Source organism: Pelodiscus sinensis, chromosome 15 (assembly GCF_049634645.1).
Source record: "Pelodiscus sinensis isolate JC-2024 chromosome 15, ASM4963464v1, whole genome shotgun sequence".
NCBI classification, from domain to species: domain Eukaryota; kingdom Metazoa; phylum Chordata; order Testudines; family Trionychidae; genus Pelodiscus; species Pelodiscus sinensis.
In genome coordinates, this window is record NC_134725.1 from 37,131,295 (window position 1) to 37,142,826 (window position 11,532).

The 11,532-nt window shown below is 39.7% G+C and overlaps 1 protein-coding gene across 1 annotated transcript in view; it reads left to right on the plus strand.

Annotated features, from left to right (window-relative positions):
* MYO1H (myosin IH) overlaps positions 1–11,532 on the plus strand; it is a 112,931-nt gene that overhangs the window by 37,802 nt on the left and 63,597 nt on the right. Inside the window, exons 3-5 of the mRNA XM_075898823.1 lie at positions 5,854–5,954; positions 7,127–7,155; positions 8,574–8,729. The gene's annotated coding sequence lies outside the window, so the exon portion shown is untranslated. The remainder of the gene's footprint in view (positions 1–5,853; positions 5,955–7,126; positions 7,156–8,573; positions 8,730–11,532) is intronic.

Below are 11,532 nucleotides of genomic sequence, written 5' to 3' on the forward strand. Positions count from 1 at the left end.
GGAGGGATCTATTTTTTGGAGAATGCCTGATTGGAGTAGATACCATACTTCGGAGATTTGGCTGTGTTTTGCCAGTGGAAAAGAAGATCTATGTCTCAGAGTGATGGTGCCCAGAAGCGAGCATTTGAAATCCAGTTTCCCATCAGAACATAGCAGATAATATCTGATAATATCTGAAATATTTTGGCACTTCCTGTTGCAGAAGTCAGAAATCTCCAATTAAGTGAGAAGTGAGGAGAATGTTGAGGAACAGGATGGCGATTCTAGTCATGGCTTTCTTACTTTCTTCTCACATATAGATAGTGTATTTCAGGCTGTTAACAACAGAGGAGCAACCATCAGCAGAATCATCCTGTGGGAATAGAAAGTTCTGGTGATGGAAGAGTACTATTTTGACAACCTTCACATAACTGTGCTTCTGTCAGTCCTTAGGAATAAGCAGTCACACACTATGAGTGCTTTAAAAGTTGTAGCTTATTTCTGGAAATGCTTTAGTGGGACTTTAATCATACATCAGGTTAATCATCAAAATTACAGGTTAATGTGCTGGAGAAAAAGAAAAGGGGTAGATAATATTTATACACTCCCTATATCTTTCTAACTGAGTTCTTTGGCCTGTGTATAGGCATCTATTATAGACCAAAACTCCATCATGCATCCTTTTAGATGCCTCTAGTATGTTTTTTCTGTTTTTTCACAGCATAGATTAATGTATGAATGAGTCCTTTGTTGTCTATTATACTGGACATAATCTCTAGCTCTTTTTCCCCTGCAGTGCTTTTTGGGAACAAAGGTGACATCGCAGATTAAGGCCTCTAATAGTACTGCTATACCTTCACTCCTCTTGTTGTGAATGACCATCATTTTAAGTGTTAGAATCCATTCGACATTTTAATTGTTTTCTTAATTTATTTTTTATTCTATTTAAGGGCAGTCTTGTAGAGGAAAGAAAGGAGGGATGTATTTTTACTGCAGTGACAAAAAGCTCTGTAACTAATGGAGTTTCATGTATGTAAGGAAGTTGTTACTGTCACATGTGTTGTAGAAATTAATACTTTTTAAATTCAAAACAGAAGACTGAAGATGAATCTAATAGGTTCTCTCTGAAATCATTTCTCCAGTGTTTTGGTTTTTCAATACTTTTACTGCACACACAGTACAGATTTATTTTATATGTATCTGTCTGTCCACTAAAGAATCATAGAATCATAGAACACTAGAACTGGAAGGGACCTCTAGAGGTCATCATCTCCAGTTCTCTGCCCTCACAGCAGGACCAAGCACTGTCTAGACCATCCCTGAAAGATACTTATCTAACCTGCTCTTCAATATCTCCAGAGATGGAGATTCCACAAACTCTATAGGATTTCAGTGATAAATTGAAATGTGAATTACATGGGCTGGAGGCCAAGACTGAACTATTCTTAAAATTCCTAAATAATATAGACGAACATTTCCTAACTTAAAAAGTGTTGCAACCAACAATGTGGGAATTTTATATTATACTGTCTTGACAGGTCAAGAGGAACTGATCACAGAACTAAAAATTAATGGTAGATCAGGATCAAGTAATCATGTCTTGATCACATTTATAATGTGCGTACTGAATAAACCATTAATATATATTCTTGGTGCTTGAAAAGGGCCAATTTTACAAACTTGAAAACAGTTATGAGCCAAATTAGCTGAGAGGAAAAATTTAGTCAGAAAAATGTGAATGATAATTGGGAATTGTTTATGAATCATGAGCAAAGGTAGTTCTTTCACAGATAGAAGAAAGGGGAATTTAATAGTAATGAATAGAAATCAGAAGTTAGAAATTGTAGAAAAATGATAAGGGAAGCCACGGGACACATGAGGTAACATATGGCCTGCAGGGTTAAGATTAATAAGAAGTTTTTAAAGTATATTAGGAAAAAGAAAATTCTGACAATTATATTGACTCATTACTAAATAGAAAAAGGTAGTATTATCAATAATAATTCAGAAAAGGCAGTACTGTTCAATAAATATTTCTGTTCTGTGTTTGGGGAAAAAGCAGAAGATACATTCTCCTCCTATGATGATTAGACTTCTTTCTTCTCACTAGTATCTCAGAAGGATATAAAAGAGCAGCTACTAAGATCAGATATTTTTAAATCAGCAAGCCAGATAACTTAACAACTACAGATTTAATAGACTTGGCTGGACCATTAATGTTGATTTTCAATAAATCTTGGAATACTGGGGAAATTCCAGAAGACTCAAAGAAAGCTAACGTACCAATATTTAAAAAGGGTAAATGGGTAATTATAGGCTGTTGAGCCTCATCAGTCTAAACTAAGATAATAAGAGGCTGTTATGGGACTCAATTAATAAAGAATGAAAGGAGAGTAATATAAATTAATGCCAATCAACATAGTCTTATAGAAAATTGCTTCTGTCACAGTAGTTTGATTTCTTTTTGTGATGAGAGTACAAGTTTGATTGCTAAAGGTAATAGTGTTAACATAATAAACTTAGACTTCTGGAAGGCATTTGATTCGGTATTACTCCAAATGACATTTTGATCTAGATTGCTAGGTAAACTGGATACAAGCAAACAATGTGTGTTGGAATGCAATAAAATGTTAATGTATACATCTGGGAACAAAGAAAATAGGCCATACTTGGAGGTTGGGGGACTCTATCCTGGAAAGCAGTTACTCTGGAAAAGATTTGAGGTTGTAATGGATAATCAACTAAACATAAGCTTACAATGTGATGTAATGGCCAAACAGACTGATGCCATCCTTGGAAGCATAAACAGGGAAATCTTGAGGAGTAGGTTGATTATTTTACCTTTGTATTTGGCACTGATGTGACCATTGCTGGAAAACTGTCCAGTTCTTGTGTCCACAATTCAGTAAATTGGAGGGGGACCAGAGAAGAGGCATGAGAATGATGAACAGATTAGAAAGCCTTCCTTATAATAGTAATAGAAATGTAGCCGTGTTAGTCTGGTGTAGCTGAAGCAAAATGCAGGACTATGTAGCACTTTAAAGACTAACAATATGGTTTATTAGATGATGAGCTTTTGTGGGCCAGACCCACTTCCTCAGATCAAATAGTGGAAGAAAATAGTCACAACCATATATACCAAAGGATACAATTTAAAAAAATGAACACATATGAAAAGGACACATATGAAAAGGACTATCATTCCTTATAATGATAGTCTCAAAGCACTGAATCTATTTAACTTAGTAAAAGTAAGATAAAGGGGTGACTTGGTTACAGTGTATATGTACCCACATGAGAAACAGACATTCTCCTCCATTAACAGAGAAAGGTCTAACATGGCCCAAGAAGTGGAAGTTGAAACTAGATAAACTCAGGATGGAAATAAAGTATGCATTTCTCACAGTGAGCGTCATTAACCATTGGAACCACTAGTTCCAGTTAATCACTGACAATTTTTAAAATTAATACAATGTTTTTCTAAGGAGCATGGTTTTGGAATTATTTGGGGGGAAGTTTCATGGCCTGTGTTATACAAGTCAGACTGGGTGATCACAATGATCCATTCTGGGGTTGGAATGTATGAATTATGTAAATCTGAGTCTTGGGAAAGGTCTGTATGAAGCAAAGCAGAATCATATTTTGGGAACAGAAGACTATTATTAAAGCACATAGTCACAACCCATGTTTTGTTCACAGTAGCCTCAATCATCCCCCTACATTATCTAGATTCTTCCCCTTGTAAAGGAATTCCAAGATGGTGACTATGAGCAAGTCTTTACAGCCACTTTAGGAAGTTTTTTTTTCCTTCCAAAAATGATCCCTTTGTACAGGGGAGCTGGAACAATTTGTATAGTAGCAGTGCTGAAAGCCATTGAATCAAACTGTAGACCTGCTATATAATGGAAACCACTTTAAGCCAGGAGGTGCTATAGCACCCCTAGTTCCAATATCTGTGCATATGGAGATGTTCTCATCACTCTGTTCTCTGGAGATTAGAATGGTAGCCATGAACTTGGAAGTTCCTGGCTTCATTTTCAGCTTTGCCACAAATTTCTTTTCTGATATTAGTCCAGTCAACTGATATAAAATAGTTCCCCAATCTGCACAAATGGGATTGTTGCACTTCATTATTTGACAAGGGTGTTGTGAGGATAAATGCAGTAAAGATTGTCAAGTGCTCAGATTCTATGCTGATGGGGAGCAGATAAGTACCTGGATAGAAGAGAGTTGAAAAGGCAGTGTAAAAATGTAGATTAGGCTCAGAGTAGCGTTCAGGTTTAATTTGATGATGCTGAAATCTAGCAAGAAGTTGGGGGAAGATTCCTGTCATGAAATTTTGGCTACATCTGCAACAGAATCTGAAAGAAAACCCCTTCCACATTGAATCTGACCCAGAAGTCAAACTTTGGCATCAGATTTAGATCTGGAAGTTTAATTCCAGGAGCAATGGGTGTAATAGGTGGGGGAAGGTACAGCCTTTCCAAACTGCCAGCCTGGCTCCACCCAAACTCTGCCCCCAAAATGCTTACTGTAGATGTACTGGGAGTGGAGTGTTGCTGCCCTAGAGTGCCCTCCCTCCCCATGCTTTGGGGCTGGAGAGGCTGTGGCTATTCCCTGTCCCACCTCCCTGTAGGGTTCTGGGTGTGGGGGGATCTTGGCTTCCATGGGGGTCAGCGCCTGAGCAGAGGGGAAAGGCTGGGAGTTTGCCTCCTTCAGCTCTACCTTCATCCACTGCCCATGTTCAACTCTAATCCTCTCTTTCTTTAAACTCCAAATTTAGATTTAGGTTTCAGTCTGGGATTAGCTAAATAACAGTCAGAATTTAATATCTTCAGGAGAATTTATCATCATCCTGCTCCTTAGCTATTTTTGCCAGCCTTGACTTGAGAGGCAAAAATCTCTTTTCCTTGCACCACAGTGGAGTTCCCACAGTGGCAGACTCAAATACAGAGATACATGAGTGAGGGACTGTCTTGCTATGTTGTTGTTTTGTTTGGGCTTTCAGAGAAATGACTTTTTTATAGACCCTGAAGAGTTTCCTAGAGCACACAGGATGTAGGCACAACAGGTGACCTGCATGTGGAATGGCAATGAAGTAATATACTTCATTCCAGCAGCATACTGTCGATGGTATTTCTATGACTGCTGTTTCTGCCGTATCTGGGCACCTCATGATCTTTTATGGGTTCATCTTTACCACAACCCTGCAAGATAGAGAAGCATTATTATTCTATGTTACAGATGGGGTACTGGGGCACTGAGTGATAGTCTCTGGCAGAGGCTAGTAAAGCTTAGGTCTCTAAAGTTTCATGCTGAGACTTTAGCTGCTGGAACATCTTTCCCTCTTGACCTGTGATAAAACTAATGCAAAATCAATCCCATCACAGTTTAATGGATTATTCTTTCATTTGCATTTGATACTATGGAATGTGTGAAAATGAAATCTTTACCAATATAACCCTATTTTATATCAGATAAGGTATTCTGGTAAGGTCATCTATGTTATAGTTTCCCATTCACAAAGAGAAAAGCATGTTTTTTAATCTAGATTATTTATTTCAGATTAAAGGAAAACTCAGAAATAAACTTCAAAGAATAAATATAGGTCTAGGTTTCAAAAGAAGACAGGTACAGATTTTCAAGGGCCTAGCACCCAAAGCTGGGTCTATATTCTTAAGAGTTCAGCAATACTTGACTCAGCAAAACTCCTGCAGGCTTGAAGTACAAGATGCATGATCTGGTCCTTGTTTAAATTAGTAATAATTGAGAAAAATAAGTAGTCATTATGTGTGCTTATGTCAAGAGGCAAAAGGGTGTTTGGCATATCAACTCGCATTTTTGTCCCACATAACATTTTTTTTGTTTTTGCAGTCAAAGGTCCCTTGTGGTGGAGACACTGTGGCCAAGACTATTCATGTATCAAAGCTCCCCAATCCTGCTCTAAAAGCCACTCTAAAGAAAGGCAACTGAAGGTTAGAATTAATTTCGTTTTATGTGTAGCTAAACAGAGTCATAGAGAGATTCAGTGAATTGAATCCAGGCTCCTAGGCTAACCCAAGGTAGCATGCTGGACTGGAGACACTGGGAGCATTTCTTAATTCTCATGTTGGCTTCCCTGCACCATCATTGAATCACAGTCCCTGTTGTACCACTTACCTTATAAATATAAACGAAAGAATAAAAAATAGGAATTGGACCCATTTCATGCCTCCATTACAACTCTTTATAGTGCAGAGTTGGTGATTATCATGATTCTATTACTAGTAGCTAGATTTTTAAAAAGTACCCTTTGGTGAGCTTTTAAAGGTTAAAGCTCTCAGTGTTAGTAACTGAGCAACATCAGATAGTAATGTTTATTGATGACACTTCCTCTGTCGAATTTACTATTCTGGCCCTAGATATGATGAGTAGATCATGTGTTCTTTCCTTAGTTCCAGTTACCATGATAAATGAAGTGTTTTGACCTCTTGAAATATTTGATCTTGTGTAATCATAGGATTGCTTTCGGAATGGTACTGCTTTGAGACCTGTAACAAAGGATAGGATTTCAGCTTTGCCATATCTTATCAGGATCAAATTCTCTCGCATTTCCTAATTTTTTGGGGTTACAAAAGAAACACAACCAGGATTTCTGTTTAGTTAATCAAGACACTCATTTGGACAGTTGGAAAGCATAAATGCAACTGAGGCGGAATGGGAAGGCTGTTGTACAATGCTATTGCATTGTGCTTGGTTCACTGCTAACTCTTTTTAATAAGATGCATTTATGCTGAGGAAAGTTGTTGCATTGACAGCTGTCAAAACTAAACACAGAACACCTACTGCTTGGGTAGTGGCAAAGGAAACTTTCTTCACATTGCTCGTGGCCTTTAGGCCCAAATTTACTTTAGGGCTGGATGGGAGTCTAAATTCCTTCTGTCCTTGGCCCTTTGCTGAGACCACCAGCTGAAAAGTAGACCCTTGTTCAAAAACCACTGGGGCAGCAGTAAAAGTAACTTAAAATTTCTTAGGTCAGTTAGGTTGCACCTGCATAGCTGTGTGGTGGGGTTATTATAATTAGTATGTCTGGGATCCATGATTGGAAAGATGTCTGTTTTTGCCTTTTTTTGGTTTAATTTGTCAAATTATTTTGAATGTATTATAGATGCCAAAGGACACTGACTTATTGTAAAGGTGGGCTTTTTATGCTTTTTAAATATTTTGTTTTTTAACTATTGCATAAAATTTATGCTTTTAAAATATTTTTAAATATGCTCCTTAAAAATACTTTACATATTTAGGAACAAAGCCATGTGTGGCTCATTTAAGTTATCCAGAAAATCATTGCTCCAACAGCGAGTACTACCCTTCAAGGTGCCCAGGCTGGAGAATAAAAAAGACTGCTGTCCAGCCCATCATATCTTAAAACAGAAAGTTTAAAAGAAAAGAAGAAAAGACATCCTCTTCCTCAAGGTTCCTCCCCCATCAGTGAATGATGAACCAGATTCAGGATCAACACAAATTAAAACCCTGCTCAACAGCAATCTTATTTCATGTAGGTTGTACCTCCCTGGTCCGGGACAGTGGTGTGGCAACATCCATGGTCCAGCAGATCTATGGATGTTGCCAGACCAGAGAGCCCCAGCTGCAGAGATTGCCTGGGAGAAGGGTGCCCCACCAGCCGGGGAGTGGACCCTCACTGGCTGGAGCAGGGCCAGAAGCCAGGAGCAGGAAGTCCTACTGGCCAGGGGGCGCAAAGTCCTGCTGTGGCCAGAGAGAACACCAGCTGGGGCACAGACCTCTGGCAGCTGGAGTTTGGCGGCAGCAGCCTGGAGAGGAGGTGGGCCGGAGGCAGGGCGTCCCGCTGGCCAGAGTGAAGCCAGGAGCCCGATCCCAGCAGGCATACTTGGAGTAGCACAGTGGCCATGGCTGTGGCCAGGAGAGGAGTACTGGAAGATCCCAAGGCCTAACCTCCCTCCAGTCTGGCAAATTCCCTTGTTTGGGACTACTCATAAAAGGTTAGGTCCATAAAAGGCTATTAGCCAGGGGATAGAAATGGTGTCCCTGGCCTCTGTTTGTCAGAGGCTGGAGAGAGATGGCAGGAGACAAATCGCTTTATCATTGTCTTCGGTCCTCCCTCTCTGGGGCACCTGGTATTGGCCACTGTCGGCAGACAGGATACTGGGCTTGATGGACCTTTGGTCTGACCCAGTACGGCCGCTCTTATGTCCTGAGGGTGCTGGACCGGGGGCAGAGGAGGGTTCCAATCTGTAGCACAACATGTAGTGTGACGACAGCCAACTCTCCTTTTAAATTATATTTAGCAATTCAGCTTAATGAGTATCTACTCATACTGCATGCTTCATTCCCTAACTTGCTGTTAAACCAAGAAAACATGGTTGAAATGCAAAGAAAGTATTTAGGGGATAAATCTTTAACAGAAGAGGGGAGCCCCACTTTTGGCTTGTAATATTTAGAATTAATGAATGCACAATTGAATAATTGATGATCATTTTAACACAAGCAAGAATTCAATTAAATTTGAACAAGAGAAGCCCAGGCATGTGATAAAGAATTCCTCTTTCTGTTTCAACTGCAAATAATCCCTTCAGAGTTGGTCACTGAAGACAACTGGCAATGAAATGGGTGTGTGAAGGAGGAGGAAACCAGATATTATGTTACTTAAAAGTCATTCATCATGTCACAGGAAGACAGGAATCTGACCTCCTGAAATAGATAATCACTGAAGGCCATCTCTCCACACAAAGGTACTGTAGCATGAAGCTGGTTCCTGATGTAAAATATTACTTGACTAATTAGGTCAGTCGTCACCAAGAAAATTTTGTGCAGACAACCCCCACCTTCCCAGCTAGTTAAAATGGTTGGATTCTTTATACATCTCCATGAATAAAGTAATGTCCTTTTATTTACATTGCTAAAAAAGGATACACAACTCCTTAATGGTACTTTGTGTTTTTTATCAAGGTAAATTGCATCTCTGACCTCTTTTTGGCTTCACTGAGAGCACCAAAGTGAAGTCTGGGACTCTCAGCTGTCGCCTTTCTCAGGGTATGCTCCTACAGTCCACTACTTGCGGACAGGGGACATGGCCATTGAGTCCTACAGTTCTCTATGGTTACCTCAGCAGGTCTCACTTTCATTCAGCATCTGCAGTCCTGTTCTTTTAGAGGCAATGACAATATTAGCCAGTAACCAGCCAAGTCTCACAAAGCAAAGCCACTTATACACGTGCCTACCTCATAAAGTAGATACAACAGTCTGTAAATAGTCCATGAAACCATAGGATCTGTCACACACATTTTTGTTCAAGGATTTTCAAGTGTCTTACAAGTATTCAAAAACAAGGCCTCAGAATACAAGTTAGACCTCCCTGGTCCAGCATCCTTGACACCTGACTGGTCCCAGACAAAGGAGTTTGCAGAACCAGTCCATTTTACAGATATGGAAACTGAGGCCCAGAAAGGGGAAGTCATAAGGAATCTGGAATAGAGAGAACTGAGAACAGAAAAAAGCTATCCTTATTCCTAGTCCTATGCTCAAAACACTAGACTATGTTTCCCCTCTTTACAGGGCTGGCTCTAGGTATTTTGCCTCTCCAAGCAAAAAAATGTTTGCCCCTTCCCCCTCACACACTTTTTTGTTGGCTTTTACACGTTTGCACTTTGCATTTTTTTTGTTTGGTTCGGGTTTTTTTGACTGTTTAAAATTTTAAAAAATGAAAACAGAAAATGTGTAGTTAGTGAAATAAAACAATTTCCTATTAGTGTACTCATTTAATTTTAACAAAATCACAATTACAAACAATTTGGGTTCAACTATACTCTGTAATGAAAAACATTAGTGTCTTCTGGTGCGCCCAGTTTCTCATAAATTAAAATAATTTATATGAACTAAATTTTTCTGGTTTTTATACTTGCATAGCCTTTTAATAATTCAGTAAAATCTAAATTTGTTGCAATGGTACTTTCAATTGAAATTAATGCGAGTCCTGACAATCAATTTTGAGACATGGTGGACCTCAAATAATTTTTTAGTAATTTCAGTTTTGAGAAACTGCACTCACCAGAAGCCACTGATACTGGTAATGTTAAAAGAATGTGTAATGCTATAGCAGTGTTTGGAGTGAAAAAATCATTTCTTGCTATAAATTCCAAAACTTTTAGAGGAGAAGTTTTAGGACTTATTATCTCAGATAAAGCTATTAATTCATCATACAATTCTATTCCATCAATGTCAGCAGCGTTATCAGTAATGAGCGCTAAATGTAGGTCCTGGCAGTGCTTCATGAGGTCTTCTTTAGAAAACTGATTTTTAATATTTCCAATATCATATAAAAATTCAAAAGCTTCACAAAGACCATGCAACTGATAAAATCTTTCTTCAATGGAAGTTATAGCTACATGCAAAATATAAAAGAAACATTCAACTTTAAACCTTTCTTTTGGATCAAGAATAGGATCATCATAAGCCTCATAACACAACTGTCTTGGTTTTTTTTTGAGGACGAATGAATTGTTGAGGCGGCTCAGGCTGGACCCGGGCTGGCCCTGGATCAGCAGCAGGTGCTGGGGTGCCTGGAGCAGGAGCTGGGGCAGGCAGGGTGGCTGTTCCTCAGCCCCAGGCCTGGCTGCTCCACCAGTACCTGCAGCTTCTCCAGTGCCTTCAGGGCCTTGTCCAGTGCGGTCCGCGTGGCCATGCCCAGGATGCAGTGGCCCTAGCGAGTGCCTGGACCCCCTGCAACCATCATGGCCTTGGCCAGAGGGTGAAATCTGGATGTCACTGACATCCTTGGCAAAATTTCCATTGACTTCAGTGGAGCTGTGATTTCACTCTAAGTGCTTGGGTACGCTGTGTGAACCTGTGACACAAAACAGACAACCAAAGGGGCTTTGGAATCCATGTCCTGTATCTGTATTAAGATACTGACTTTGGTTTCAGGTTTATTTCATTTAGGTGGTACTGTGGCCCTACTGAGCAAAATAGGCTGGTGATTAAATCTAACCTCTGAAGCCAGGTCCACATTAGACCTGGAAAGTCAGCTTCAGATACCAACTCCAGCTACTTAGAATATATAACTGGAGTCAGCTTACCTTAAATTGAGCTTGACGCCATCCCCACTGCAGCAGGCTGACAGGAACAAACACTCCCATCAGCTTCCCTTACTCCTCACAACTGTGAGGAGTATAGACGTGGGCTGGAGATGCCTTCAGCATTTAAATTACAGGTCTATACTAGACCTGCTAAATCAAACACCAGAACGTTAATCTCCAGCATGGTGAGTGAAGACATGCCCAGAGTGTTTCAAGTGATTTTTGAGTATGCCACTAAAAAGTATCATCTATCCCCCCCATACTGTAATTAATGAATGTACCCAATTCTTCTTTTGTTGTGATGGACTGTGGAATGATACAACGCTCATGGCTTCTTCTGGTTAGTATGACAGTTATGTAAGTTTTCTGCTTACAAGGGCCTGATGCCCAGGCTTTCCAGTTTCCTCTGTAGTGTAGGCTACTGAATGTCACTCAGTAATTTCTTCACAGAGCCCAGTAA